This window comes from Phocoena phocoena, chromosome 7 (genome assembly GCF_963924675.1).
Source record: "Phocoena phocoena chromosome 7, mPhoPho1.1, whole genome shotgun sequence".
Lineage (NCBI taxonomy): Eukaryota > Metazoa > Chordata > Mammalia > Artiodactyla > Phocoenidae > Phocoena > Phocoena phocoena.
Window position 1 is genome coordinate 79,885,872 of NC_089225.1, and position 27,454 is coordinate 79,913,325.

The window sequence follows — 27,454 nt, forward strand, 5'->3', positions numbered from 1 at the left end:
GAATATTGCTTACTTCTCATTTTATCCAGTCTGCGTCTCCTCCAATACCATCCTTTTTAAGGTAGAAATGCGAGTTTGTATTTTTTTCTCTTCACATAACTTTCCTGCTGGTGGGTCTCTAGTGTCAGTTGCAGCTGTCCTCAAACTCGGAAGGTACAGTAAAATGAGTGGTTGCATCCTGGTGGCAGGGTTCTTAGTACTTTCTGCTTCAAATTCTGTCAATGCTTAACCATTTGTGTCACCTAGAGGTGGATATTTATTGTTTCTGCAGTTCTGGGAGAAATGTTAGGTCTAGGCCACGGGCCTTTGGAAACAAGGGCCTGGGGGTTTGCATCAGGAAGGACATGGCTCTGTGTGCTTTCTTGGTGCATTTGAACTTTGCCAACAGTACTCTGGAGGTGGGATTTCTGTTTCCTGGCACTCGTTCCCCTCCCCTCCCCTTTTTATTTTGAGGAAGGGGGAGGGCCAGGATATTCTGCTCTCTTGTTGCTAATCAAGAAGGAATTTTTCTCATCTCTTTTTCTGTAAATACAAATCTGTGCTAGTTACTAGGGTGTCAAACAGCCAGAGAATTTAATCTATAACAGGTTTAGGTATAATCCTATTAAATGGTCTTCTGTGTCCTTTGAAATTTTGATTAGCTGGGGAACTGCCCAAGTTGAAAGCCATACAATCTTGAATGAAGGGAATTTGGCTCCTAGCTACAGTTGGCCAGTAGGGTCATGTTTTTTATTGTTGGTTTTGGGATTTTTTTTTTTTTTTTTTTCCTTACCCAGGATCATTTCTCTTCACCCACTATTCTTCTCTATTTGAGAGTTTAAAAATCTCTGTGTGGGCTTCCCTGGTGGCGCAGTGGTTGAGAGTCCACCAGCCGATGCAGGGGACACAGGTTCGTACCCCGGTCTGGGAAGATCCCACATGCTGCAGAGCGGCTGGGCCTGTGAGCCATGGCCACTGAGCCTGCGTGTCCGGAGCCTGTGCTCTGCAACGGAAGAGGCCACAACAGTGAGAGGCCCACAAACCGCAAAAAAAAAAAAAAAAAAAAAAAAAAAAAAATCTCTGTGTGTGGGCTTCCCTGGTGGCACAGTGGCAGAGAATCTGCCTGCTAATGCAGGGGACATGGGTTCTAGCCCTGGTCTGGGAGGATCCCACATGCCGCGGAGCAACTAGGCCCGTGAGCCACAACTACTGAGCCTGTGCGTCTGAAGCCTGTGCTCCACAACAAGAGAGGCCGCGATAGTGAGAGGCCCGCGCACCGCGAAGAAGAGTGGCCCCCTCTTGCCACAACTAGAGAAAGCCCTCGCACAGAAACAAAGACCCAACACAGCAAAAATAAATTAATTAATTAATAAACTCCTACCCCCAACATCTTCTTAAAAAAACAAACAAAAAAATCTCTGTGAAAAGTGAAAAATCTTCGTCAGTAAATAAATCAACTAGCGTGTATCAGACTAAAAAAGCAATCTCCTCATTGGTTTTCAGTGTAGCAAATACTTCATAGTCAGGGACTTCGTCTGTCTTGTTGATGACTAAATTTCTACTTCCTAGAGTAGCAGCTGGCACATTGCAGGCATTTAATAAATATTTGCTGAATGAATGAATGAACCAATGACAGTTATTTGGCTAAACTTGAGACATTGACTGTAATGTGCTAAGGATAATTGCCTAATTTCTTTATTATGATCATGTATGAACAGGACAGGCTAACATAAATGTCTTTCAAACCACAGAAGTGCTAGAATGACATTTCACTATCGTAAGCAAACAGGTTTCTCTCTGTGGGAATACCATATCCATGTTTGGTAAAGCCAAGCTACATGGTAAAGGCAAATAAATCCTCACATGAATCCATCTTTGCGGCTCTTCCAAGTTGACTAGAGGATGTTTGCACTGTCACACTGCTCTGCTATTTTATTACTTGAAAGGGGAAGCATCAAGACTCCTTTGTTTTCTACAGGTGCATTAGGGGTACTTATCATGCCTGCTGCTCCCAGATAGACTCAGTGTTCATGGTGTACCCTCTTCACTGTGACTTCAAAATCAATGATAAAGAATCGGGTAGCATTTGATTGTGTGCTGGTTACTACCAGCCTTCTCAATGATGGAAAGGCTTTAGGCAAAGATGGTAAACTAAGAACTCATGTCTATAAAGACAATTTGGTTTTTTGTTTTATTTATTTATTTATTTATTTTTGGCTGTGTTGGGTCTTTGTTGCTACGTGCCGGCTTTCTCTAGTTGCGGCGAGCGGGGACTACTCTTCGTTGCTGTGCGCGGGCTTCTTATTGCGATGGCTTCTCTTTGTCTTGGAGCATGGGCTCTAGACGTGCGGGCTTCAGTAGTTGTGGCACGTGGGCTCAGTAGTTGTGGCTCACGTGTTCTAGAGCACAGGCTCAGTAGTTGTGGCGCACGGGCTTAGTTGCTCCGTAGCATGTGGGATCTTCCCGGCCCAGGGCTCAAACCCACGTCTCCTGCATTGGCAGGCAGATTCTTAATCACTGCGCCACCAGGGAAATCCCTATAAAGGCAATTTGGAAGGAGGGGTGACAGGCTGGATCCTTTCCCCTTTTTATTATAACCTTTGCTCATTTTTATTTTCCTCTCCTTCTTTTACTCATTTCCATTTTTGTCTCTGCAGCTTTTATTTCTTTGGTCTTCTTTTTTTTCTTCTCAGTTTCTTTTTTTTTTTTTAATTTAATTCTGAAAAGAACTTTATTAGCTTTATCTGAGTAGTCCTTCAGTCAGTTGTGTTTATATCTTTTTTTCTACCGACAAAGAATTAAAAAATGGTTTCTCTTCCTGAATACGATGTTTAAAGATTTTTTTCTCTTTTTGTCTACTAAGTTTTCCTTAGGTAAACATTCCTTGCTCCCTCCTGCCCCTTTAAAAATTCATCAAAGATATATAATCACCTCTCAGAGCTTCTGATTGGCATGACATAGTGAATGTTGTTATCAATATTCTGTTCAAAGTAAACAATCTTGAAAGTTGTTCTTTTAGGTAACTTACGAAGTAGAAATCTAGGTGACCTTGCTGACTAGTATACAAGCTATGACAAATTATTTTAATTAGATCTACCTTTACCCCATACAGACTGAACAAAAAGAAAGGAGATTGTGGTTTACACAACAAGATAGTCATGACTGAGTAGTTAAAGGAAGTAAAACCTGTATTTATATTACTATATTGAAGTTATTTAGCATAAGTAACTCATCTTATTGCAAATCTGATGCTACCTAGTGACTTTACATTGTTGATGTTAACAAAACAATGATGACATTTGCATCAGGGAATCAAAAATAAACGAACAAGGGCTTCCCTAGTGGCGCAGTGGTTGAGAGTCCGCCTGCCAATGCAGGGGACACGGGTTCGTGCCCTGGTCCGGGAGGATCCCACATGCCGCGGAGCGGCTGGGCCCATTAGCCATGGCCGCTGAGCCTGCGCGTCCAGAGTGTGTGCTCCACAACGGGAGAGGCCACAGCAGTGAGAGGCCCGTGTACCGCAAAAAAAAAAGAAAAGAAAAAAAAATGAACAAAAATACACTCAATAACTTGTCTCATAGAGACCATATTAGAAAATTTTAGTAGCTTGTAGATGCTGAATTAAAGGTTTGAGAATTATGAATTGCCTTTTCTTTATTAAGCTAATATATTAAAATGTTTGCTAAAGTTTCATAATCATTAGAGGACTTTTCTGAATTCAGTTATAGGGCTAGAATGTATTTCTGAGCAATTAAAAACATTCACTTATATATAAAATATGCTTACATAAACGTTTAGATGCGAACAATGTGTATTGAAAACAGGAGTCGAAAGTTACTTTTGTGTCTTTCATAATTTGCTGGCTCCATCACTGAGAGGCTAAGTGACCTTATAAAATGCCTTACATTTTCCACCAAATTGAGCAATTAATAGGCAAAAATTCGTACCTGTCTTGCACAAATTGGGAGGTGGAGGTGGTATGTAGCACAAGAAGTAATTCCAAACAGAAATATATTAATTGAATAGATATGTTATTCCAGCTTAAGTCTAAAGGATAGTGGTAGGCAAGGCACTGGATATAACCAAACGAATTCTATTGGTATGTTGTATTCATTTGACTCTTTAAGATTGGAAGAGACTGGCACCAATTACTCTTAGTAACGAGGATTCGTGGTAAGGAGACAAAGGAATAACTATCTTCTTAGCCACCCAGATACTCCTTGTTCCAAACGTTCCCAAACAGAAAAAAACACCAGACAAAAGGGGAGGCTCTTCTTCATTTGGAATGCAGATTGACCATGTGACCTACTTTGTAATTAGCACCTACATTTCTCCAAATTAAAGATATGATGGAGATGCTTTACCCCATCCTATACAGAACTGCCCTTTGGGCAAACTTTCAGGTCAAGCTGTTTCAGAGGCAGTTGTCCTCTCTAGGTAGAGCCCATGCACCAATCCATGGCTGTATTGTTATGGCTAGAATGGCCAGAATGCGAAATGCAGGCAAATACCTTTTGATACTTTAATTTTTTCCCCTAGCAAGAAAGAGTGATAACAGATGATCATTTGGAAACTTCATGGTTTATTCAATACATGTGTGGGCTGAAACGAGGCTGGATAATTTCCCTCAATTATCTGGATGAATCAGGCAAAGTTGTTGGTTCTTAACCTCCAAAGTGAAGATAATTATAGCTTAATAGACTGTCTCAGAAGGACAAAAGTCTTGGATTTTATTTTCAAAATGATAGACATCTATCGTGTTTGAATTGTAAATGCAGATTAAAATAAATCTCATTTAGTAAAAACCAAAAGAACTGTTAGGAATATACTTCCCTTATCAGCTTCCCTCAGTTTCCTTATCTGTAAAATGGGGATAATGAGAGAAGCTACTCTGATGGTTGTTGTGAGAACTAAATGAGTTAATACAAATAAAGTACTTAAATTAGTCCCTGGCATGTGCTAAGCACTTAATAAATGTTGGATTGTTATATTGTTATTAATAATTGCAAATACAGATAAACAATATTGTACACAAGAGAGAAAAATAAAAATTTCTGAAGAAGGCAGGTATTCTGAATCTTAGATAATCTATTAGAAGGGTACAGGTTTCTCGGTTTCTTTTTTTAAACTGAGACTGGAAAATACTTTGCTATTCAAAGTGTGTGGTCCATGAACCAATAGTATCAGCCTCACCCGGGAGCTCATTAGAAATGCAGAGTCTCAGGCCCCGCCCATACCTGCCCACTCAGGACCTGCCATCTAACAAGATGCCCAGGTGATTCCTATGTACATTAGTGCCCATTTATTTAAACATAAATCCTGTTTAGGAGCTAATTTTTTCAATTGGTCTTTGTTTTCAGGTTATAATATTGAATGGTATGCTGATATGTCTATTTTATATCGCCCATAAAAATTAGACTTTATGTTCTTTTCTCTTGACTGTCTTGGACATCCTTTGTAAAAGAGGCCACCTAGAAACACCACAGAAAGAGGGAATGAGTGCCTCAGTTTGCACCATTACCCCTCACTGCCTTCAGCATGACGAAGGTCACCTGTCTCACTGTCTGCTGTCCAAGGTGCAGACCTGCTTCCCCCACTGCCCAATCACTACCTCTCTTGCTCTGTACCCTGAAGGGAGATGTGCTTATGCAAGCTTGGTCTGCTCTCTGCTTCGGAGACATCCTCTTCCTTATCCCTCCAGCCCTGGCATGTTCCTCTTGCAACGCCTGCCTTACCGCACTTCCTGATGGGAGCGAGGCAGTGGGCAGTCATCTCCACCTGCTGCTGCATCCTCTGTGACATCCTTGGTGGAGGGCTGTGAGTGCATGGAATCACTATGGAGCCAGCTTCTGGTCCTGAGGAAATCACTCCGTAGGAGGGAATCAGTGTGGTGTGACATGAACGCACGCACAAACACACACACACACACACACACACACACACACACCCTCTCCCAAGGACAAATATCGATTCTCAGAGAAAGTACAACCTAAATCAATGTTTTTCAAAATGCCATCAATGAACCTATTCTCAAGTGTTCATGAGAACATTTTTTGCCTTTAAAAACAAAAGAGGGAATAAGTTTAGAAGCACTAGTGTAAACCCATAGGAAGAAGTAGAACCCTGTTTCTAAATATCCTGTAATTTCCAAACCTGCCTGTCTCGCAATAGCATTATTTTATATGCGTCACAACCTCATCCCCTAAGCACTGCCCCACTTCATAACCCAAATGGACATGCATCTCCTAATGGCTGCTCCCCTGGCCACCCTGCAGCCTGGAAGGGGCTACTTAATCTCCCAGAGCTGGAGCCAAACTCCTCTCTCTCTGTCTCTCTTTGAACTTGCCTGATGGGAGGGTTGGCTGCCTGGGGCCCCTCACTGCAGCCGTGGTCTGGGGTCTAGCTTTTCTGGGAGCTCACAGGCACATGTCAGCCCCTTTCCTGTCTGCGGTTGAATTTGACTGAAGCACTCAGGAGTCCCTGAGGAATGAAAACGGAGTAGAGGGAAACCTTCTCTTTCTATGGAATCTACTTTGGGATGTTTGTATTGGATTGGCCAAAAAGTTTGTTCGGTTTTTTCCATAAGAATGAACATTTTGGCCAACCCAATAGATATTTTTCCGAATTCCAGAAGAAAATCGTCTTTTAGAATTTGTGATGTAGTGAAAGAAATACAGGACTGATATTCCCGAGACCTGGCCGTACCCCTCCTTTCTCAGTCTCAAGCCCCCTTAACTATAAAATGAACTAAAATCCCTCACAGTGCTGAAAAAACAGTATGTTATGCTTAAATATGTAGTACATGATTTATTTTATGTTTTTTCATACTACTTATTTTTTTTAATTTATACTCTACTTTGTCTCAGAATGGATTTAAGGGGCTTTGAGAGGATACATAAAAAATAGCAAGATAGCATAAATTAGAAATATGTGAAGAACAAAAGGGGAAAACAAAGAAAGGACATAAAATGAGCCAGGCTATGGCTACCGCATCCAGGCGTGCCTAGAAGTCTTGCCCTCTTGCTTCAAGAAAATGTTTCAGTTGTGTGTAAACCCAGATAAGGCGTATGAAAGGAAAATTCCATAACTCTCCCTGTAAGCAAGGCAACCAGTTAGAGTATCTGTAGCAAGCGTGGAATATCTTCTTGCTTCTAAGGACCACTGATCTCCAAAAATTTAATCAAGGACGTTAATTCAAAGACAACTATATTTTTTTGAGAGCGATATATGTAATTGTTCTATACATTTATTTTTAAATTAAGAGCAGCCACCTTACATATAAAAATATTCAGTAAACTAGCACATGTAGGAAACAACCTATTCCAATTCCATAGTGTAGTCAGTTAAAAGGGGAGCAGAATTCAGGTGGGTGAGGCCTGCAGGGAGCTGGAACATACTGTCACAGAGAGAAGGAACACACAATTACTGCTCTGAGTTGCTAGGAGGCTCAAGGTTTCAGATTCAAGATGAGTGAGTGGGTGGTCTGATTTTAAAGTCTGATTTTAAAACAAGGGCTAACAAGACAGACCGGAAAGTGTTCCCTGAAAAGGCTTTTGCTGTTGGAAGCCAGTTGTAATGCCTCATTTGTCCTCTGGGTAGGGGCACTGGGGGGTGGGAAGCTTTATTAATTTATGAATGAAGAACTAAAATCACAGACATTACCAAATAGGTACCAGTAAGGTTCTCATCTCTCTAGCTTCACCTTTTGCCGGCGCCCGCCAGATACACCTTCAAACATATGCTCACACATGCACACATATGTGCACACGTACACACACACTCACGTACCACTCACACATATACATTCACACACACTCTGAGCCTTTGCAGATTGCAGAAAGGGCCATGCTGTCTCTCACGTCCAGTTTCAAGCACAAGCAGGACCCTCTTCCCCATCTGCAGAGTTCTCCCATTTTCCATCCCCATTGCTCTCACTTTCCCCAGCAAACCCCACTTGTCCCTTATGATCCATTTTAAATATCCCTTCCTCCCAGCAGCTTCCTCTCCAAATCCTGGATGGGTAACTTCCCTTAAACAACAGCTTTCACAACAACTTTGCTCAAAATAGTACAAAAGAGGTGCATTGCCCTAACATCCAACTTTGTCAGGGGAGATGGGCCAGGGTGCTCCAGACACACATTCAACCCCTGGACATGCCAGTACCCAGTGTGAGAAGGACACAGAGAAAGCACAAGAGATTAGAGAACTCGGATGGATGGAAACAGATGAGATATTTAGTTATTTTAAATGCTTTTTGCTGGGACTGCCACATGAGATGTGTATCTTATTTCCAGAGAAGTCTCAGGGGAAATAGCTGTCATGAGGTTTCCTTGCAGAACTCTTTAGTACAGTACAAACAATATCGTGGAGGACAGAGAACCTAAATCGCAGACCATAACAATCAGGGCTGCCCCAATTGCAGTTCAGTTTACCCTGTAACTTCTTAACATGAAGTGAAATGTTTACTACAATAAAACAGTGCAGTGACCTTTGGGTATTAAATCAGGTTTCATGCTCCAGGACAGTGATCAAAATATTCTCATGCTATTTTTTTTCCCTTCCAAATGGAACCAAAGGGCTTTAAGAAAATTTACTGAAGCCTTGAAAACCTAATGATCCCTTTACAGCCTCAGGTGAGTTACTACAAAATTTAATTTCTGCTATTGCAAACAGCAAAATAAATGCATGTACCTGTTTGCTGCGTTTCTGTTTTTCTCTCTGACCCACACTACAGATAGTGCCATGCTCTTGCAAAACACTTGGGGATGCCCAGCGTGTTGCAGTGACCTTAGGCATCTGTGACATTGACTTGTCCCTCCCGGCCCGTGAGTAGAAAGAGTCATGGTTCGCCCTTTACAAGCCCATTCATCTTGTTATGAAGTTCATTCAATAACGTTTTTTTTCTTAATCGGAGGAAAATCAACTTGTTTTTGAGAGTTTCAACGTTGGAAACAAAAGGATAGATACCCAGGATTATATATAATATTTTTAAAGTGTTGTGTATCTGTACATTTAATCATTTATGACATGTTATTTATTTACATTTTTGGCTACCTAGAATCTGCTCCTTTGTTGATGTCCTTTTGGTGAATTACCCTTCCGCCCTTTGTGGGCCCTTGGTAAGACCATCAATCAAGGCATGTTGCTGTCCCCAAACAAAAGGACAGGCTCATGAGCTAGGTTAGACCAATTTTGTGTTAACTGATTAGAAAATAAAATGGTTGCCACTGATTCCTTCTCAGGCTGGGACCTTGGTGAATTAAGCTCTAATTAAGGGCTATAGACTAATTCCTGCTACCACATCCTCCAGAGCTACCTTGATTGCTGTTCCCTTCTCAGTCTGGTTTTTCCCCAGGCTGGCTTTTCAACCTTCCCTTCAGTTCTGTGAGCTACTACTACCTTTCTAATTTTTTTTTTTTTTTTTCTGCTTAATAAACCAGAATAGGTTTCTGGTGCTTGGAACCAAAGAATCCTTATTATGAAAGAATTTATAACCAGATGTGATATAGAGGATAAAGACAATAAAGATTACAAAAAAGTGGGGGTGGGAAAAAAAAACGGGGGGTGGGGATGAGATAATAACTCAGTGTACTAGTGAGAAACATTGGAAGGATAGTCCACGAGAACCATGGCCAAAATCCTGCCACAGACAGCCTAGGGAGAGGACACCACTGCTGCTGCCACTTTTCACTGAGTGCTCAGCAGGTTCTGGACTCTGAATGCTACTGCTGCCATCTGTTTTCTCTGAATAAAGGGCATGGCTGCTGCCCCCTCCACCCAATCAGAATTCCTCACTGTCCCAAGTTAGAGAGCAGTGGGTGCATATATCTGACTGAGTCAAGGTCACATGTGCATACCTCAGCCGTCCAGGAAAGGAAAGTGAATATCTGCCTTTTCAACTGCTCTAGTGGAAGGGGTGAGCTCTACAGTGAAGACTTCTGCATATTTGGTTGGGCCAGGGGGGTTCTGCTGCTGGGCAGCTCGTGTCTCTCATTTTCAGAAAAATTATTGGGTGGAGTCAGAAATGAGTCAAAAGTAAGGATTATGAGAAAGATTACAACAATATGATTGATGGTAGAATTTCAAGTTAATTAACTTGATTGAACAGTCAAAACTAGACCTGTATGGAATATATAGAATATAAAGCAAAATGATTGATTAATTAGTATTCTCTTTATAAAATCAAGAATTAGATATTTCTTTCCACATTAGAAGCCCTGAGACAGAGGCATCCAGCTAAGCTACACCTGCATTCCCAACGCACAGAAACTGTGAGATGATAAATGTTTGCTGTTTTAACAGGCTTAGTTTAAGAGTAATTTGTTACATATCAGTTGGTAACTAATGTTTATGTACCTAATAACAGAGCTTCAAAATATACAGAGCAAAAACAAATATAACTGCAAAGACAACTAGACACATCAAAATTATACTAGGAGATTTCAACACCCCTTTATCAATAATTGATAGAACAAATAGAAAATAAAAATGGTTATAGAAGACTTGAACAATACTAGCAACAAACTTGATCTAATTGATATTTATAGAACACTCCACCACTAACAGCCAAATACTGCTTTTCCAGTATATATAGAACATTTACTAAGATAGACATTCTGAACCATGAAATAAGTCTCAGTAGGTTAAAAAGTATCTTATATACAGTGGAATTAAATTTTAAATCAATAGTACAAAGTACTCTGGAAAATTCTGAAATATTTGGATTTCAAATAACACATTTCTTTTAAAAACTCATGTGTCAAAGAAGAAATCAAAAGGGAAATTAGAATGTATTTTGAACTAAATGAAAATGAAACCACAACATATCAAAATTGGTGAGATGCAGTTAAAAGTAGTACCTAGAGGGAAATTTATCGTGTTAAATGTCTATATTAAAGAAAAGGAAGGTTTCAAATCAATGAATAATACCAGTTCCACATAAAATCTTCCAGAAAATTGAGAGAGGAATACTCCCCAACTCATTCTATGAGGGCAGAATTATTCTGATACCAAAACCAGGCAAAGATATTATAAGAAAACTATAGACCAAATCCCTCATGAACATAGATGCAAAAATTTTTAACAAAACTTCGGCAATTTGAGTTCAAAAATATATAATCAGTAATAATCAATAATTCATCACGGCCAAGTATGGTTTATATGAAGAATGTATGGTTGATTTATAATTTGACGGTCATTCAATGTATTTTACCATATCAGTAGACTAAAGAAAAATCATATGACCATTTCAATAGATGCAAAAAAAACATTTGATGAAATCCAACATACATCTTAATAAAAACTCCCTGGAAAATACTAAGAATGGATGGAATCTACCTAAAAATCCTATAATTAATATCATACCTAATGGTGAAAGACTGAATATTTTGCCCCCAAGATCAGGAACAAGGCAAGGATATTCCCTCCCACCACTACTGTTCGACACTGTACTGGAGGTTCTAGCCAGGGCAGCCAGGTGAGTAAAAGAAGTAGAGGCATCCATATTGGAAAGGAAGGGGTAAAATAGTCTGAATTCTAAGATGACTCTAACCATCTTCAGAGAAAATCTGAAGGAACTGACAAAAAAAGTACTAGAACTAATACATTTCAGGTTATAAGATCAATACACAAAAGTCAATTTTATTTTTATATACTAGCAATGAGCAATTGGAAATTGACAATTTAAAACAGTCAATTCTATTAGCATAAAAATATGACTTCAGGATAAATCTCATAAAAGATATATAATACTTTTATATCTGTATAAACAGATATATATATTTCAGTATAAACTGAAAACTAGAAAACATTTCTAAGAAAAATCAAAGAAGACCTAATTAAATAGAGATACATGCCATGTGCGTGGATTGGAAGACTCAACATTGTTAAGATGTTAGTTCTTTCTAAGTTTATCTACAGATTTAGTACAGTCCTGATGAAAATCCCAGCAGCCTTTTTTTGTATACATTGACAAGCTAGTTCTAAAATTCATGAAGAAATACAAAGGACCTGGAGGAGCCAAAACAACTTTGAAAAAGAAAAATAAAGCTAAAGGACTTACATTCTCAACTTCAAGACTTATTATAAAACTATGGGAGCAAGACAGCTGGTAAAGATGCACAAATGGACCAGGGGAACTGAAGAGAGACCCATGCACATACATGGACCATTGTATATTTCAGTAAAAGTATATTGTACATTTCAATAAAGGTGCAAAGATAAAGGAAAATATTTGTTTTTCTCTCTTTTCAACAAAGGTGGAGAAAGGATGATTTTTTTCAATAAGTGGTGTTGGAACAATTGGATATCCATATGTAAAGACATGAATTTTGATATATAACTCACACCATGTACAAAACTTTCCTGAAAGTGAATCACAGATCTAAAAATAAAACCTAAAACTGTAAAACTTTAAGCAGAAGATATAATAGGAAATCTTTGTGAGCCTGGGGTAGGCAAAGACTTCTTTGACATAGCACCTTATAGGTTATTGTGAGGATGAAATAAAATAATACAAGTAAAGCTCTTAGAAGAATTCCCATGGAATACCCAATAAATGTAACCCCCTATTGTTAAAGGTAAACATTATGCATGCTTTTCGATTTGAGCTTGTATTGGCGGTTGGATGTAGAGAGGGATTATGAGCCACACTGTAACTGAAGTTCAAAGACGTTAAGTGACTTAAATTATTCAAGGTGATCATATCAGACAAAAGTGAATTTGGCTTCAAGCACTGGCATACTTGGCCAACAGAAGCTTCAACAAGCATGGGTTCATTTTTCTCCCATAACAAAAAGTAGGGTGGGGGGCATTGTTGGCGATGGCCGGGTGGCTCCACGGTCAGGTCGGGACCCAAGATGCATGGCTCTGTGATTAAGCTGACTTCCTCTCAGGTGTGTGAGAAGGCTACAGCATCGCCATACGCCCACTCAGAGGAGGGGCAGGCTGGGGATCTCTCTGCACACCTTCCTCTTGTCAGGGAGGAGAAACCTCTTCTTGGAGACCCCATAGACTGCCTCTTACATTTCACTGTCCAGAACTGAGTTATATTTTCCACCTCTGGGTTAGCAGCTGGGTCCACCTTCCTCGAGATGGAAGAATCTCTGCCACACACCTGAACAAAATCGGGGTTTTGTTAGCAGGGAAAATGGAGGACCGACTCTGTTACCAGCGTCTGCCATGGCCACACCAACGACCGTGGGGATGCCTGCATTCCAACCGGGTCTTATGACTTCAGTTCACTTGCCGCTACATAAAACCACCTAGCACGGTGGCGCTGTGTCAGCATTGGGATACAAGGATGAAAACTCACATTCTCTGAGAAGACAAAAAGCAGCTATAAGAACAAGCAAATAAAATACCATTTGAAATCTACCACAATGGACATCTATATCCATATCCATATCTATATCTATCTATATCTCATATATATTACATCGGATACATGGAAGAAGCCAGACTGCAGGAGTTAAGCTGCCCAGAGGAGGCTTGAAAGCTGAGTGGGCATTTACCAATTAGTCTTGACCAACAGGGAGAACAGTAGGTTCAAAAGCAGGGAGGAGTGAACAAGCGAGGCATTTTCAGAGTTCAGTATTACTTTATAAATTTGAAACTTAAAATGCAAGAGGTGAATGATAGGACTGCCAAAAGTTGAGGCTAGACAGGTAGGCTGCATATGTTCTGTAGGTGATAGGAGTCAACAATGGAAAGGCCTATTTGATCGGAGAGTGTTACGATCAGATTGGTGAACGATAACTGGAAAGATCATGGTACAGTTTTTAGTTCAGTTTCATCCTTAGGTTGTTGATGGGCTATGGGAAGTTCATGCCTACCCGGAGATTTTGGCAAGTTTCCAGGAGGTGTATTAGTTTCCTAGGGCTGTGGTAACAAAGTTCCAATCAACTGGGTGGCTTAAAACAACAGAATTTATTATCTCACAGTTCTACAGCCCAGAAGTCTGAAATCAAGGTGTCAGCAGTTCGCTCTGAAGGCTCCAGGGAAGAATCCTTTCTTGCCTCTCTAGTTTCCGCTGGCCCCAGGCATTCCTTGGTTTATAGGGGCATAACTCCAATCTCAGTCTCCACCTTCACGTTGCCCTCTTTTTTTCTGTGCTTCTATGTCCTCTCTTCTTATAAGGACACCAGTCATTAGATTTAGGGCCCACCCTAAATCTAGGAAGATTTCATCTGGAGATCCTTAATTATATATACAAAGACACTGTTTCCAAATACTGTTACATTCTGAGGTTTCTGGTGGACATGAATTTTTTGGGGGGTGGGAGGGACCAAACCATAGCCTCACAGTTTGTTCTGGCTCTGAATTTCTGCTCATCTTAACATCTTAATCTCACAGCTCATTTTCTATGGATATACAGTTTTCTTTGCTACACACCAGCCCAGATGTGGAGCTCAATCCCTTTCCTTCATATGCCCTTAATCCATTCACCCAAGGTATTTAAGGGCATAGAAGACTTTATTGAAGTTTTGGAGTAATGGATGGTGCTCACCTTTCAGCAGCACACACATAAACTTAGACTATTAGGAATTCAAGTTTTTAAACATCCTTTGTTTAACCCACCCCTGGAAAGGTCTCATTCACAACGTTTTATCAGAACCCAGAATCCTGCTTGCTGCCTGTTCTCTTTGCTCCTTCTTTCTACTTGCCCTGCTAGCTTTTCCTCTCCAGACTCCTCTCTTCTGCTCCCGCTCCAATTCTGATTAATTTCTTCCAAGGTTTGTTTGGATGGTGTGTTTCACTGTCCTTTCAAACCCTACCCCCAAAGAGGTCATATGCACATCAAGGACTTTTGCTAAAAACAAACAGTTCCATCTAAAAGGCGCTCAGAGGGCCATCTGTTAAAACGTGAATTGTTTCACCTACTACAGGAAAAAAAGAATTATAAACAGCACAGAATCTGGAAACCTCTGTACACAGATTATAAAATCTTCTACTCTTTGAAGAGGTTGAATATTTTTATTTAAAAGAATTTCCACTATAATACACTTGGGAGGCTCATTTAAGTAGTTCCGTAATGAGCTAAGGCACGGATGGAGATAGATGTGTTTATTGCTGCCTCACTAACAAGAAGCAAACAGTAAATTCTATATTTATCTCTGCACATGTGTGAATGACATACGTATGAGATATATATTTATCAATATATATGTACGCGTGTGTGTGTATAATGTAGTAAATACTTTGTCAAGTGATACACATCGAGTACCTCATTTAATCCTCACAAGTAGGAGGTAGTGAGTGTTATTTCCTCCACTTTATAGGTAAGTAATTGAGGCTTAGAGATGTGAGATGCCTCCCCAAAGTTCAATAGTTAGAGATGGAGCCTGTCTCCAACATCATCCTTGCCTTAACCCATTGATCTATCGCTGCCTAAGGACATAGGCTAAAATGTGGGCGGGGGACATATCTGTGAGGAGGATAAGAGCTGATTAAAATGTACCTTTCTGCATTTGCTAAATTTTCTACAATGGCCATATATCATATCTATAATAGGAAGCCTGCTCCCCCAGCACCTATAAATGTTATAAAGAGACACCACACCAGTTTCATAACTGAGATGCAGTACTGTTATGAAAAAAGTCAAGGTTAAACTAGAATAATATAATATTAATGTCTAATTTTTGTTTGATGCTTTATAAAATACAAATTATGTTCACATGCATTATCTCATTTAATCCTTGCATAACCCTGTGGGTTGTAAGGGTAAATATGATGAAGTATTATTATCCCCTGCTTTTGTTTGTCAAATGAAGGTCAGAGAATAAATTGACTCTTTACTCTCATAAAGTCATGGAAAGGAGTAGCTGGACTGCAGCTTCCCTGAGGACCAGGGTCATATATGAAAGGTCCACATGGTTGTATCTCCAGCCCCTGGAGTATGAGACCTAGAACATAACACAGAGTATGTGCTGAACAAATATTTGTTGACGAATAAATGAAATTCAGTGCCTTGCACTTAGTCGTGTCTTCTGTCCATTGAACTATGTCTCTGGTCACTCGAGAGGTAACCTTTTTTTTTTTTCGGTACGCAGACCTCTCACTGTTGTGGCCTCTCCCGTTGCGGAGCACAGGCTCCGGATGCACAGGCTCAGCGGCCATGGCTCACGGGCCCAGCTGCTCTGTGGCATCTTCCCGAACCGGGGCACGAACCGGTGTCCCCTGTATTGGCAGGCAGACTCTCAACCACTGCGCCACCAGGGAAGCCCTGCAATCTTTTTATCGCAATGCCCAGTCAGGCCTTTAGAAGTCCACCATCTTCATCACTGCATTTAAAAGGGGTTGCACATAAAAATGGAAGGGCTTCAGAGAACTGTTTAAGCATTTTGTGTGTGTGTGTGTGTGTGTGTGTGTGTGTGTGTGTGTGTTAAAATATGCATAACATAAAATTCCTCATTTTTATCGTTTTAAAGTATACAGTTCAGTGGAATATAGTACATTTCACACTGTTATGTAACCAACACCACCATCGAATTCTACAACAGTTTAATCACCCCAAAAGAAACCCATGCCCCATTAAGCAGTCCCTGCCCATTCCCCCTTGCCTCCAGCCACTGTCTCAATGGGTTTGCATGTTCTGGATACTTTATATAAATAGATTCATATAATATGTGACCTTTTGCGGCTTATTTCACTTAGCATGTTTTCAAGCTTCATCCACATGGAGTTTCATCAGCCCTCTATTCCTTTTTATGGCTGAATAATAGTCCATTGCATGGCTATGCCATTTAAACATTTTTTAAAGGTAGAAAGTGAGTCTAGTAGGACAAGAGATTGGGCTGGAGAAGCGGAAGCTAAAGCAGGACTTCACTTGGACTTATGGTTTAAGAGGACTTTATTTAGCAAGATGCTGAGAAATTATTCTCCAGGTTTGTGAAGGACAAAGTCAAAGGAAGCCAGGGAAGAAGGAGGACAAAAGAGATTCTTGGCTGAGCCTCAAGGGAGACCTCATCTTGATGGCCAGGGCAGTTAAAACGAGAAGCGCCATGGAGGGGAGCTGTGGAATTGGAATCCCTGACCTTCAGAACGAGAAGAGTCATCCCATCATGCAGATGAATATCTGTGGGGCATTCACCACCCAAAAGCATGGGACTACGCCAGGTGCTATTTCAAAATCACTGTCATGCTGCATGAGAAGGAAGACATAAAGAATAGAAAAGTAAATCCCAGAGGGTCTATGAAGATACAAAAGTGACCATTTAGGTACCTGCAAAAGTAGCTTCAAATTATGTAAATTGGCTATAATGTTAAAAAGGGGCAGGTGACATTTTAACAGAAAAAACAAATTAGTTAATGGCCTTGATTATAACTTATGGCACAAAGGAAAAGTCAGCTTATCTTCTGGATTTTATTTGGGTTAGAGACAATTATGTTTAGGTAAAAAGAAGTGAAACTCCTAACTGCAGGATACCATCAGTGCTTTACAGAATATCTTGGGCATCACCCCTACAAAAAAAAAAAGAGAAAAGAAAGCACAGTTATTATTTCCTTGATTTCCAACTCAAGTTGAATATAAATTACCTGGAAGGAAAAGTTATCTGGGAGAATTTAAAATATTGTAAATTCTCAAATCATTAGGTACTTTAAAAAAAACACCCACCAGTGCTTTCACACCAGTTTTAAGTTCTAATCCTTGCATGCTTAAATAAACATTACACACACAGATGCAGTGTGTGAAGCAGGCTCGGCTTTAAGAGAGGAAGATTACGTTTCTTTGTTTACCCAAGAGCCGGCTAAAACACATTTCATTTGGTCCTGACACAGAGTTTTAGAAACTGGAAAGGGAACTTTATGTCTTTAAACACACAGACTGAACACGGTGTGTATTTTAGAGATATCATGAAAAGTTTCTCTCTTCCACCTTTTACTGAGCCATCAAAGAGGCGATTGTGTGATTGTGTGATTCCGTATACATCAATGTATCAAATCCAGGAAGAAGCCTTCACGCTTACTGGACTAGTGATCAGCCCTGGACCAGCATAAAAATCTGAGAAATGGAGAGTGTTCAAGGAAAATTCACATCAAAAATAAGCACACCAAAAATTTTTTATTTTTTATTTTTGTGCCTACTTTGAGCTTGATTGACTTAGGTGCTGAAAAATTAGTTCAGGGCCTCACTATGACTTTCAGGGGTTCTAGGCACCTTTGCCTTCATGGGTCCAGATTTTAAAAGATATATTAAAAGTTCTATTTTATGACTGTGTTAGTAAAGAGATGAATACAATCCAGGCTGGACTCATTACTAGACAGTCATTATTATTATAGTCAGTTTTTTTCTTCTGATTTTAAAAGAAATGAATATTAAACCATTTTCACAGCCCTCTAGAAGCTTGGGGGGGCCATATGTCTGTGCCTGCTGTGCTCAGTGGATTCATCATCCCTGAGTCAGTCAGTCAACAAATATTTAGCCCATATGGTGAGCCAAGCTCTGGACTAGGTCCTGGAGGAATAGGAAGTGTAAGAAGTAATTTACAATGTGGTTGGATTGAGGGAACTTACTCATAGATGCGTAAGAGACCAAGACTGAACACAAGGGAGTGGGAGGCGAGGACTAGATGGGAAGGGCAGGGGAGAAGGTGAGGGTGAAGCGTAAGGACGCAGCGTCTTAGGTAAGAGGGTATATTATTGCATCCAAATGATTGTTTCGAGGGCCCGCGTGAGCTTGATGACAGCAAAAATAGTAAGAAGGAAACAGACTTGAGAGAAGGACATAAAGATCAGGAAGGGTGGGAAGTCACTGAGGATTCTGTGGTGTCAGATGGCATCTGTACTTCATTGAGAATGGTCTCTCTTGATTTCCTCTTCCCACAAAAAGACAGAGCCCGACTTCTAATGAAAATGTGACTTCATTTGAGCTATGAGACCATGTCTCCATCTTGTTCTTAGCCGCCATCTCATTTTTTTTTGTTTCCTCAACCATGTGCCTTTGTAGAAAATGGAAGTGTCATTTAAAGGAAGATTGGTTTAAATACATGTTCTGACCCTTTTCAATTGCAGCAGGCTGCTCAGACTGTCCTTGCCACCCACCAGGCTCTGGGCGGTTCCCTAGTAACAGATACCGAATGAATTACCTATTGGAGTGGAAATTGAAGTCAGCATTTCAGTACTATTTTAAGTCTGGTTTCAAAACCATGTGCTTCTTCCTCTAAAACCAGCACCAGTCACAGTGGTAGCTTGTAGCACTTTGGAATAACCTTCCAGATATTTTTAGTGTTTTCTCGGTGCAAATACCAATGCTCCAAAAAAGGAAGACAAGAGTGGAAAATCCAGGCCCGGGAGATGCTCAGAGATATGGTGCAATATGATCAATTATTTAGGGACTAATTTCCCAGGCCCCATGCTAGTAGGAAATTCATATATGATGGAGATGGTACCTGCCATCAGAGAGTTCACAGTTACTGGAGGAGAGAAACAAGCAAACCAGATGATGACAACGTGATGTAATATGTATTGTTGCAGAGGCATGCCTGGGGTGCAAAAAACACACAGAAATTTGCCTCATAACCGGGGGGAACAAGAAAGCAACTCAGGAAAGCTTACAAGAGAAGGTGGTATTTAGGCAAAGACTGCTGATTGCTTACTCAATCTGCTCCCTTCCTTATTAACCCAGTGCCAGTTTTTATTCAGTGTGGCAATATGCTCACCTGAGAGATTACATTTCTTACTCTCGCTAATGATCATGTGACTAAGATCGTGTGACTGAGATGTAAATGGACATTTTGATCAGTTTGTCAGGAAGACTTCTTAAAAGGGAAAACAGACAGCTAGAACTTGTCCTCTTTGCTTTCCCTCCTTCTTCCTTCTCATCTGAAATATCGACGTGTGTGTGACCTGGGGCTCCAGCAGCCATTTTGTACCATTAGGTAAACTTGAGAATAGGATCCAAGGGCTAAGGATGGCAGAGCAGAAGAATATAAAGAATCTGAGTCCCTGATGATCATGGTACCCAACATACAGCTCTGAACTGCCTATCTCTGGATTCCCTTTGTATGAAAAAATATAAATCCATATATCTTTGCTATTATTATTTTGAGTTTTCTTAATCCTAAGCTATATTATGCCCATTGAGCTAAGTTTTGAAGGAGTAGTAGAAGTCAGCAAGGTGGATAAGAGGCAGAAGGGTTTTCTAGGCAGAGAGATAAACTTTCTCAAAGCCACAGGAGCATGAAGTTACATGGAGCACAAACAGCCTTGTAGGCAGTTCTGCTTGGCAGAAGTTATAAGCAATAAGGTTAGAGAGTAGAGCAGCTACTCTCTTTCAGGCCAGGTGCCTCCACTAATACATCTAGTCCTGTAGTCATAAATGCACAGCCACCCCACAGGGTTGCTGTTTACTTAATGGCCCCAGAACATAGGTGGGAGCTTTGGTCTTAGTGAGGTAGAGAGAACAACTGTGAAGTAATAGGAGGAAAAGAGGAGGACAGGGCAGATGCCAGTAAAGGTATGTGTTCAGAACCTTCTGTTCTGGGAAGGTTGATGGTGTCTGTTTTCTCCATGAAGGAGGAGAGAGCAAGCCTAGAAGAGAAAGGGTTTGAGGAGAGTGGAGGACGTTTGAAACAGTTTCTGCTCACTATGCCTTTGTGTCCCTGTTTATCTAATTTTCCCTAATTAAATGATTTCATGGTTCCATTCCTGCTTCTTTCCACATGATCCAGAACTTGCTTCAATTCCTTCCTATTGAATCTCCACTGCAGAGACTTCCTGAGTGCTGGGACAGGCTTCTTTGGTCATCATATACAGCATCACTTTGTGTTGTGTCATAGCTGTTGTAGCCAATCCTATCTTCAAGCATAGTAATAAGAAAATAAAAATAAAAAGTAGAAAGAGTTTTAGAGAAACTCAACTTCTCTAAGAATTAGTTTCCCCAACTGCAAAATGAGGGGGAAATCACTATCTTGAAGATTCTGAGAATTCATATGAAGTGCTTGGCAGTGTGCCTTGTGTATATTAGGCATTTAATAAGGAGGTAGCTTTTAGCATTAATTCTATAATACATAGTATATACTTAATAATCACTCTTGAGTAAGGTAAATCCAGTCCCCACGTAAATCCAGACCCAAGGTAGCCATCAGTTGGAAACTTCTTTCTATGGGTACGCTGCCTCCTCAATGACCATATCACCTCCTGATCATGGAAGGATCCCACTGTTCATTCTGGTTTTGGACTAAGGGTCCTAAGGTCTGAGATGTAGAATGGAAGCTCCATGAGGGTAGGACTGAGCCTGTCCTTAATTTCAGGACCCTGTAGAATGAGGACATATAGGGGGCACTCAATGCATATTTATTTGTCGAATGAATGAATCTGAGGCAGTTGGCCTTCTCTTTGGGAAAAAGCAGTTCCCTCTCCCTTTATTTCCACTTGGGTTACTGAAATGCCCCTGTCCCCTGAAAAATTAGTACTTGCACATTCTTAAATCTTTATCTATGCCACTTAACCCCTCATTTATTTTTGTCCATTTAGTTTTGACGGAACAGGTAATAAAAAAACAAAGGAAGAGTCTTTGGGGAAAACAGGACTTTTAAGAGTCATGGACATATACACACTAGCAAACGTAAGGTAGATAGCTAGTGGGAAGCAGCCGCATAGCACAGGGATATCAGCTTGGTGCTTTGTGACAGCCTGGAGGGGTGGGATAGGGAGGGTGGGAAGGAGGGAGACGCAAGAGGGAAGAGATATGGGAACATATGTATATGTATAACTGATTCACTTTGTCATAAAGCAGAAACTAACACACTATTGTAAAGCAATTATGCCCCAATAAAGATGTTAAAAAATAAATAAATAAAAATTAAAAAAAAACAAACAAAGGAAGAGTCTTTGGGGAAAACAGGACTTTTAAGACCTTTTTGAAAAGGGCCCTGAGTGGGCCTAATGCACGTTCAGCTCCTACCTGTACTGAGGCAGGCACCAGCGACACAAAAGCTGGGTCTGTGTTCTTGCTGCACAAAGCACCTGATTCATGAGACAGCTTTGCAGGAATTTAATTAGTGAAGGAATGTGCAAAGCTTAAGCGCTTCAGATGGCATTAACCATTGGGGAGGGGAGAAGGAGGGGAGGAAAGCCTAACAGATGTTTGATTCAGCCTTGTTCCTGCAACAGATCATTGCGCACACCGTTTTTCTATTTGGGTAGCTCTTGGGTAAATCTTGTTAATGATAATTTCATTCTTTCGGAAGCCTGGTTTAACGTGTATCCAGTTTAAAGGGAATAGAAACGCACCTATCTCATGAGGAGAAATAAGCTGATTTTTTTTAAAAATCTGGATATTTCAGGGTTGCTTTTGTAATGTCATTATTTCAACACATTGAGTGACTGTTGACCCGCGAGTTGAATGAACGTGAATCTTTAGTCTCAGAAAGTTAAGGTGCGATCAGTCTGTGAAGAAACTGCATGTTTTGGTTTTAACGGCTGCAAGTGTTTGTTTGATAGTACTTTGCTGCTTTAAGTCAGATCGCTGTTCTGTGTACAGGAGAGGGCTGTGTGAGTCTGTTAGCTTACGTGGCCAGCCATCCGGGCAGCTACCGGTCCTGGGCTGGCACTGAGGGCCTTGGCAGGCCTCGGAGGCAAAGTCCTGCTAGAGTGGACCTGGGCTGGACTCCAGCTCATGGAAATGGACAGCATTTGCTGCTTTTTTCACCAAAACTAAAATTGCCTTTTTACACACTGACACAGGCTACTAGATCCAATGGTGTCATAGAAATAAGAAATGCAAGAGTCTCGAGGCTATCTGATTTATATCTCTCCCAGCTCCTGTTTACAGCCTATTTGTCAGTGTCTATTCCAAGTTCTTTCTGTCGTTAACATCTTGGGAGACTCAATTTTGGGTGATAGAATTAGAAGAGGAAGGAAAAGATGCATACCAACTAGACCCGCTTTAAATCCTATGTGTAGGCTCCAACCGACTCTTGAGAAATTCTGAAGAGCAAGTTCTTAGAACTTTTTTCTCTAGAAATGTTAGCATAATGGTGTTCTGCAACTGATTGCTGCCACGCCTAAATTATACTCTTTCAAAGCATAATACTAGCCACTCACAAGATGAAAAAAGAAAATCAGCAAGGCAGACTTCTTATCTTGGTCTCCTTGATTTCTGGCCCTCTACACTCCAAACCCTTAGAAATTAACACATAATGATCTGCCTCTATCTTCAAGGTCATTTTATACTCTCTTCTAAATGATCTGCCTCTATCTTCAAAGTCATTTTATACTCTCTTCTAAATCTTCTAATCTCTTCTAAATTCCAGTAGAGCAGTGTATTGTCATGTAGTGTAATTGATCCCAAGAATAAAAAGGTTTTCTAATGTTTGAATGTGACAGAATGTTTTGGACAGTTAGCTATGTTTCTCCCATAGCCCTTCCCTTTTCACCTTTTTAAAGAATTGCATTAAGTATTTTTTAATTTACTCACTCTTTCAACCAAAAACTATTTGTTGAGTGAGTGCCTGTTCTGTGTCAGGTTCCCAAGATACAGTGGAGAATGAGACACAATCTCTGCCTTCACAGTAAGGTCTGCAAACAGCAACACTCAGAGAAAAAGCTGAAGCAGGGCTGGAGCTAGTTGCACAGAAGTCATAGAGTTGTCAGCATCAGGGTCACCATGTACGACTATGTTGGTTGCGCCTGCGTAAAGGGGTCAGTGGGGCTTTGTACCAGTCTAAAAATATCCCCAGCTGGAAGAAGGGAGCCTTTTCCTGAATCTCACAAAGGAATTATACTTTTTAGCAGTGAAGCACTCAGGATATACACACCTTATACTAACCCTAGTTTTGGGTGTTTTTTTTTTAAATTTATTTATTTTTGGCTGTGTTGGGTCTTCATTGCTGTGCGCAGGCTTTCTCTAGTTGCGGCGAGCGGGCCTACTCTTCGTTGCAATGTGTGGGCTTCTTATTGCGGTGGCTTCTCTTGTTGTGGAGCACAGGGTCTAGGCACGCAGGCTCAGTAGTTGTGGCGCACAGGCTTAGTTGCTCCGCGTCCTGTGGAATCGTCCCAGGCCACGGCTCGAACCCATGTCCCCTGCATTGGCAGGCGGATTCTTAACCACTGCGCCACCAGGGAAGCCTTAACCCTAGTTTTTATTTCATAGTTCTGCACTAAAATTTTAAAATCTTCAAATTTCTATATTATGCTCATTCAGTTCAATATCCTAAAAACAAAAGAATACAACTCTCGTACAGTTTGTAGACAGGTCTGTTGGATGATTCAGTTAGCACATAAAAAGGAAATTGTATTTGTTCTGTCCTTTTAATATGAAGGGATGTGAGACACCTCTGTCCCCCACCTTCAACAGGGGTCAGAAAAAGCCAGTTGGTGAGTTACGTGGGCAATTTGCTGAATCTTTCAAAAAGAAAACAAAGCCGAAGCGAGTTAAAAACACATTACATTTTAACTCAGTAGAGGCAGGTTTTAACCTTTAAAAATAATATAGACTTTCAAGAATAAAACTTTTGACAAACTCTCAGGAGACATATTTTTACATCAATATTTCCTGAACAATTAAAAAAGAGGATTCAAGATAAGAGTAACATCTTGTTTTAAATATCAACAAAAGAGGAATTTTGCTTGTTTTGTTTTCAGTTAAAAATTTAGCACCAATTTTTTTTTTCTATGAATTCTTCTATTTTCTAGGAGATGTTACAGATCCTCCAGTTTGCCAGAGAATGTTTCAGGAATGGAGCCCCCATGGTTAGCAAGGGATTAGTGTATTCAAATGTTAAGCCCAGAGGAGTTCCCGTGCCCTGCTGGGTTTGACTGCCTTTTATCGCTCTGTCTAAATGATTTCAATTAATTGTTGGAGTGTTATCTGGAAGGCAAATCCTGTGTCTGTGGGCATGCAAAGAAATGCTTGGGGTCTACTCTGCTGAAGTAGGTGGGATCAGTTTGGGCAACATTAGCCCAGTCAACTGGGAAAAGCCCACAAAGACAGGACACGAGGGAGGTTTCCACAGTCTGGTCCACCATTACTGGGCACCCCGTCTCCCAGAGCAGTCAGTGCTAGACCACCGAGCAGATGAGGGGTTGGAGTCCTTGTGTCTCCCTGATTTTTCTTTCTGTGACTCTTGCATCTCTAAGGTCTGTCGAAAGCTTAATTCATTGCTCATTGATTTTCAGTTTGACTTAGTAGAGAAACCAGAATTCAAAATCCTTGAAGGAAATCATGGTCTCTCTTTCATAACTAAAGGGCTTTTGTGATGGGATTTATGGGGCATCCTTTGGGAGTTTCCATTCAACCCGTTGTGCTTTAATACTATTGCCCCTGAGTAGAGGGAGCAGTTTCTTTTAACCCTCTAATTCTCTCTAATGGGAGTTACGGAGGAGCTTATCTTGTCCTTCTTTATCTTTTCTGGATCTGACTCTAGAAATGTATGCACAGAAGCTCTAACTACACTTCCATGAAAGGGACAGAGACTTGTCTCATTCTCCCTTGGGACTGATGGCTGCCCTGCCACTGGTCAGTACCATCCTTTGACCCGGGAAAATGGCCCGCTCCACTCCAAGCCTCAGAGGACAATGCACTTCAGCAAACCTTCCTCAGAAGAAGCCCACCTTAATGCAGGGGACTGACTAGGAACAGGCAGCACCATCTGAATGGAACACCGTGAGGCTATCCCCATTTTTCCCCATCAGGTGCTCCCAACTCATTGCATGGGATTGACCAGTTGCCCTGAGCAGTTTTGTGATTCTTGTCCATAAGAGTGCCCCAGCCCATGGTCAGTGGGGTTCTGGGAGAACCACCTGGCCAGCAGATCACAGCCACTGGACCGAAGGGTATTTCTTGTACAAGATCATGCAAGGTGGGGGTCACCAGAATGGGGCTGACTTGCTAATTTGCGGTGACTCTTACTGACGTTGGAGACAGAACAAAATTAGGGCACTGAGTGCTGGAGGGTTTACTGCCCAACTTCAGGCTTGTGCTGCACTGTGGGCTCCAGTTGGCTCTTACCCCTCCGTGTTCTGACCATGGTGCCACCTGGTCCACAGCACCATGCAGGAGAGAGGTGGCAATGGTGTCCTTTTCTGTCTGTCGCCCTCTGCTGTGGACACCTAGGACAGTCATCCTATCCTCTCCGCAGGCTCTGTGCCACCTGTTGGACAGGCCCGCAAGGGTGACTACATCTATGTTCCAAGAGCTTTTGAGACTGTTGCTCCAGAGTCCTTACAGGCCTTCTGAGTGATGCATTCTCTTGCCTTCAGTGGATATGATGACATCTTGATCTTCAGGGCCAGTCTTAATGAGGGACCAGTATTTCTGAAGGAATAGGACTGCTCTTCTCACTCAGCCCAGAGGCTCCTTGCCTCTCTCCCTCTCTGGTGATGGTGTGCAGGGCTGCATTCTAGATCACATTCTAGAAATGCAGTGATTACCACGTCAGAGAAATATACTATCTTTATGCTATAAAATTCCAAAAGGAAAACTATATGACCAGAAAATTAATTATTGTTCACATTTTTCTGTATACCCGGGTAAGACTTGCATGTTTGGTCATCATCAATGAAGCACAGAAACAACCTTCAAAAGAGCCATTAAAACATGTATTCATGGGCTGCAGGCCGTAGCATCATGAGTAATTCTGTGACAAGCATTAAATATTTGGTGTTAGGGAACCGCAGAGGCCCTAAGATCTATATTGTTTCAATACAAACTGGCTCTAAAGAGCCATGTCATTGTGAGTAATAACAGCATTGCTATGCCTTACTTGTGGTGAGAGATATAAAAGTTAGCCAGGACCTGGGCATTTGATGATAAAGAACATGATGAGATGATTCTTGGACTTAACAAGAAAAGACACTGAAAAATTTTCACATGCACTGGTATGACTGTAAAGAAATACACAGAGTGCCTTTTCACCATTCATTATTCAAAATCCTCATCACTAAGTTACTATAACTCACATGTACCCGTGAATTTTGTTCCATTTTTGTAATCAACTTGTTGATATAGACAAAAATATTTACCTGGATCCCACATAGTCTCAGGGCAGCCCTGCCCCTGGTTCATACGGCCGGGGGCACATTTCTTGCCCTTAATCCACCCACGTTGCTCAGTGTGCTGAGTGCTAGGACTCCCCATAAGGCCCCCAAAGATGGGAACCAAGCCCCTGCCCTTGTAGAGCAGCAGGTTCACCATTCACCTGTATTGTGTCCCCAGCAAATGGCCGGCTACCATCCTCACAGGATTGGACTTGAGGCTCACAACTCGTTACATGGACTTGATTTGGACTTTGAGGATTTTAAAATTATTTAACGATTCATTCAACAAAGGTATCTATTCACTTCTTGCTGTGTGCCAGGAAATGGATCAGTAGAGAACTTACAGAGATGAATAAGACCTGGTTTGCAGCCTCTAGGACTCACAGTGTAGTGGAAGGCAGGTCAGTAAGCAGAGAGGTACAATAAGCCTATAGGAGTTATTAGTAGACAGATGCAGAGGACAGATGGGGCAGAGAGGACCGGGGGCTCTGCATAG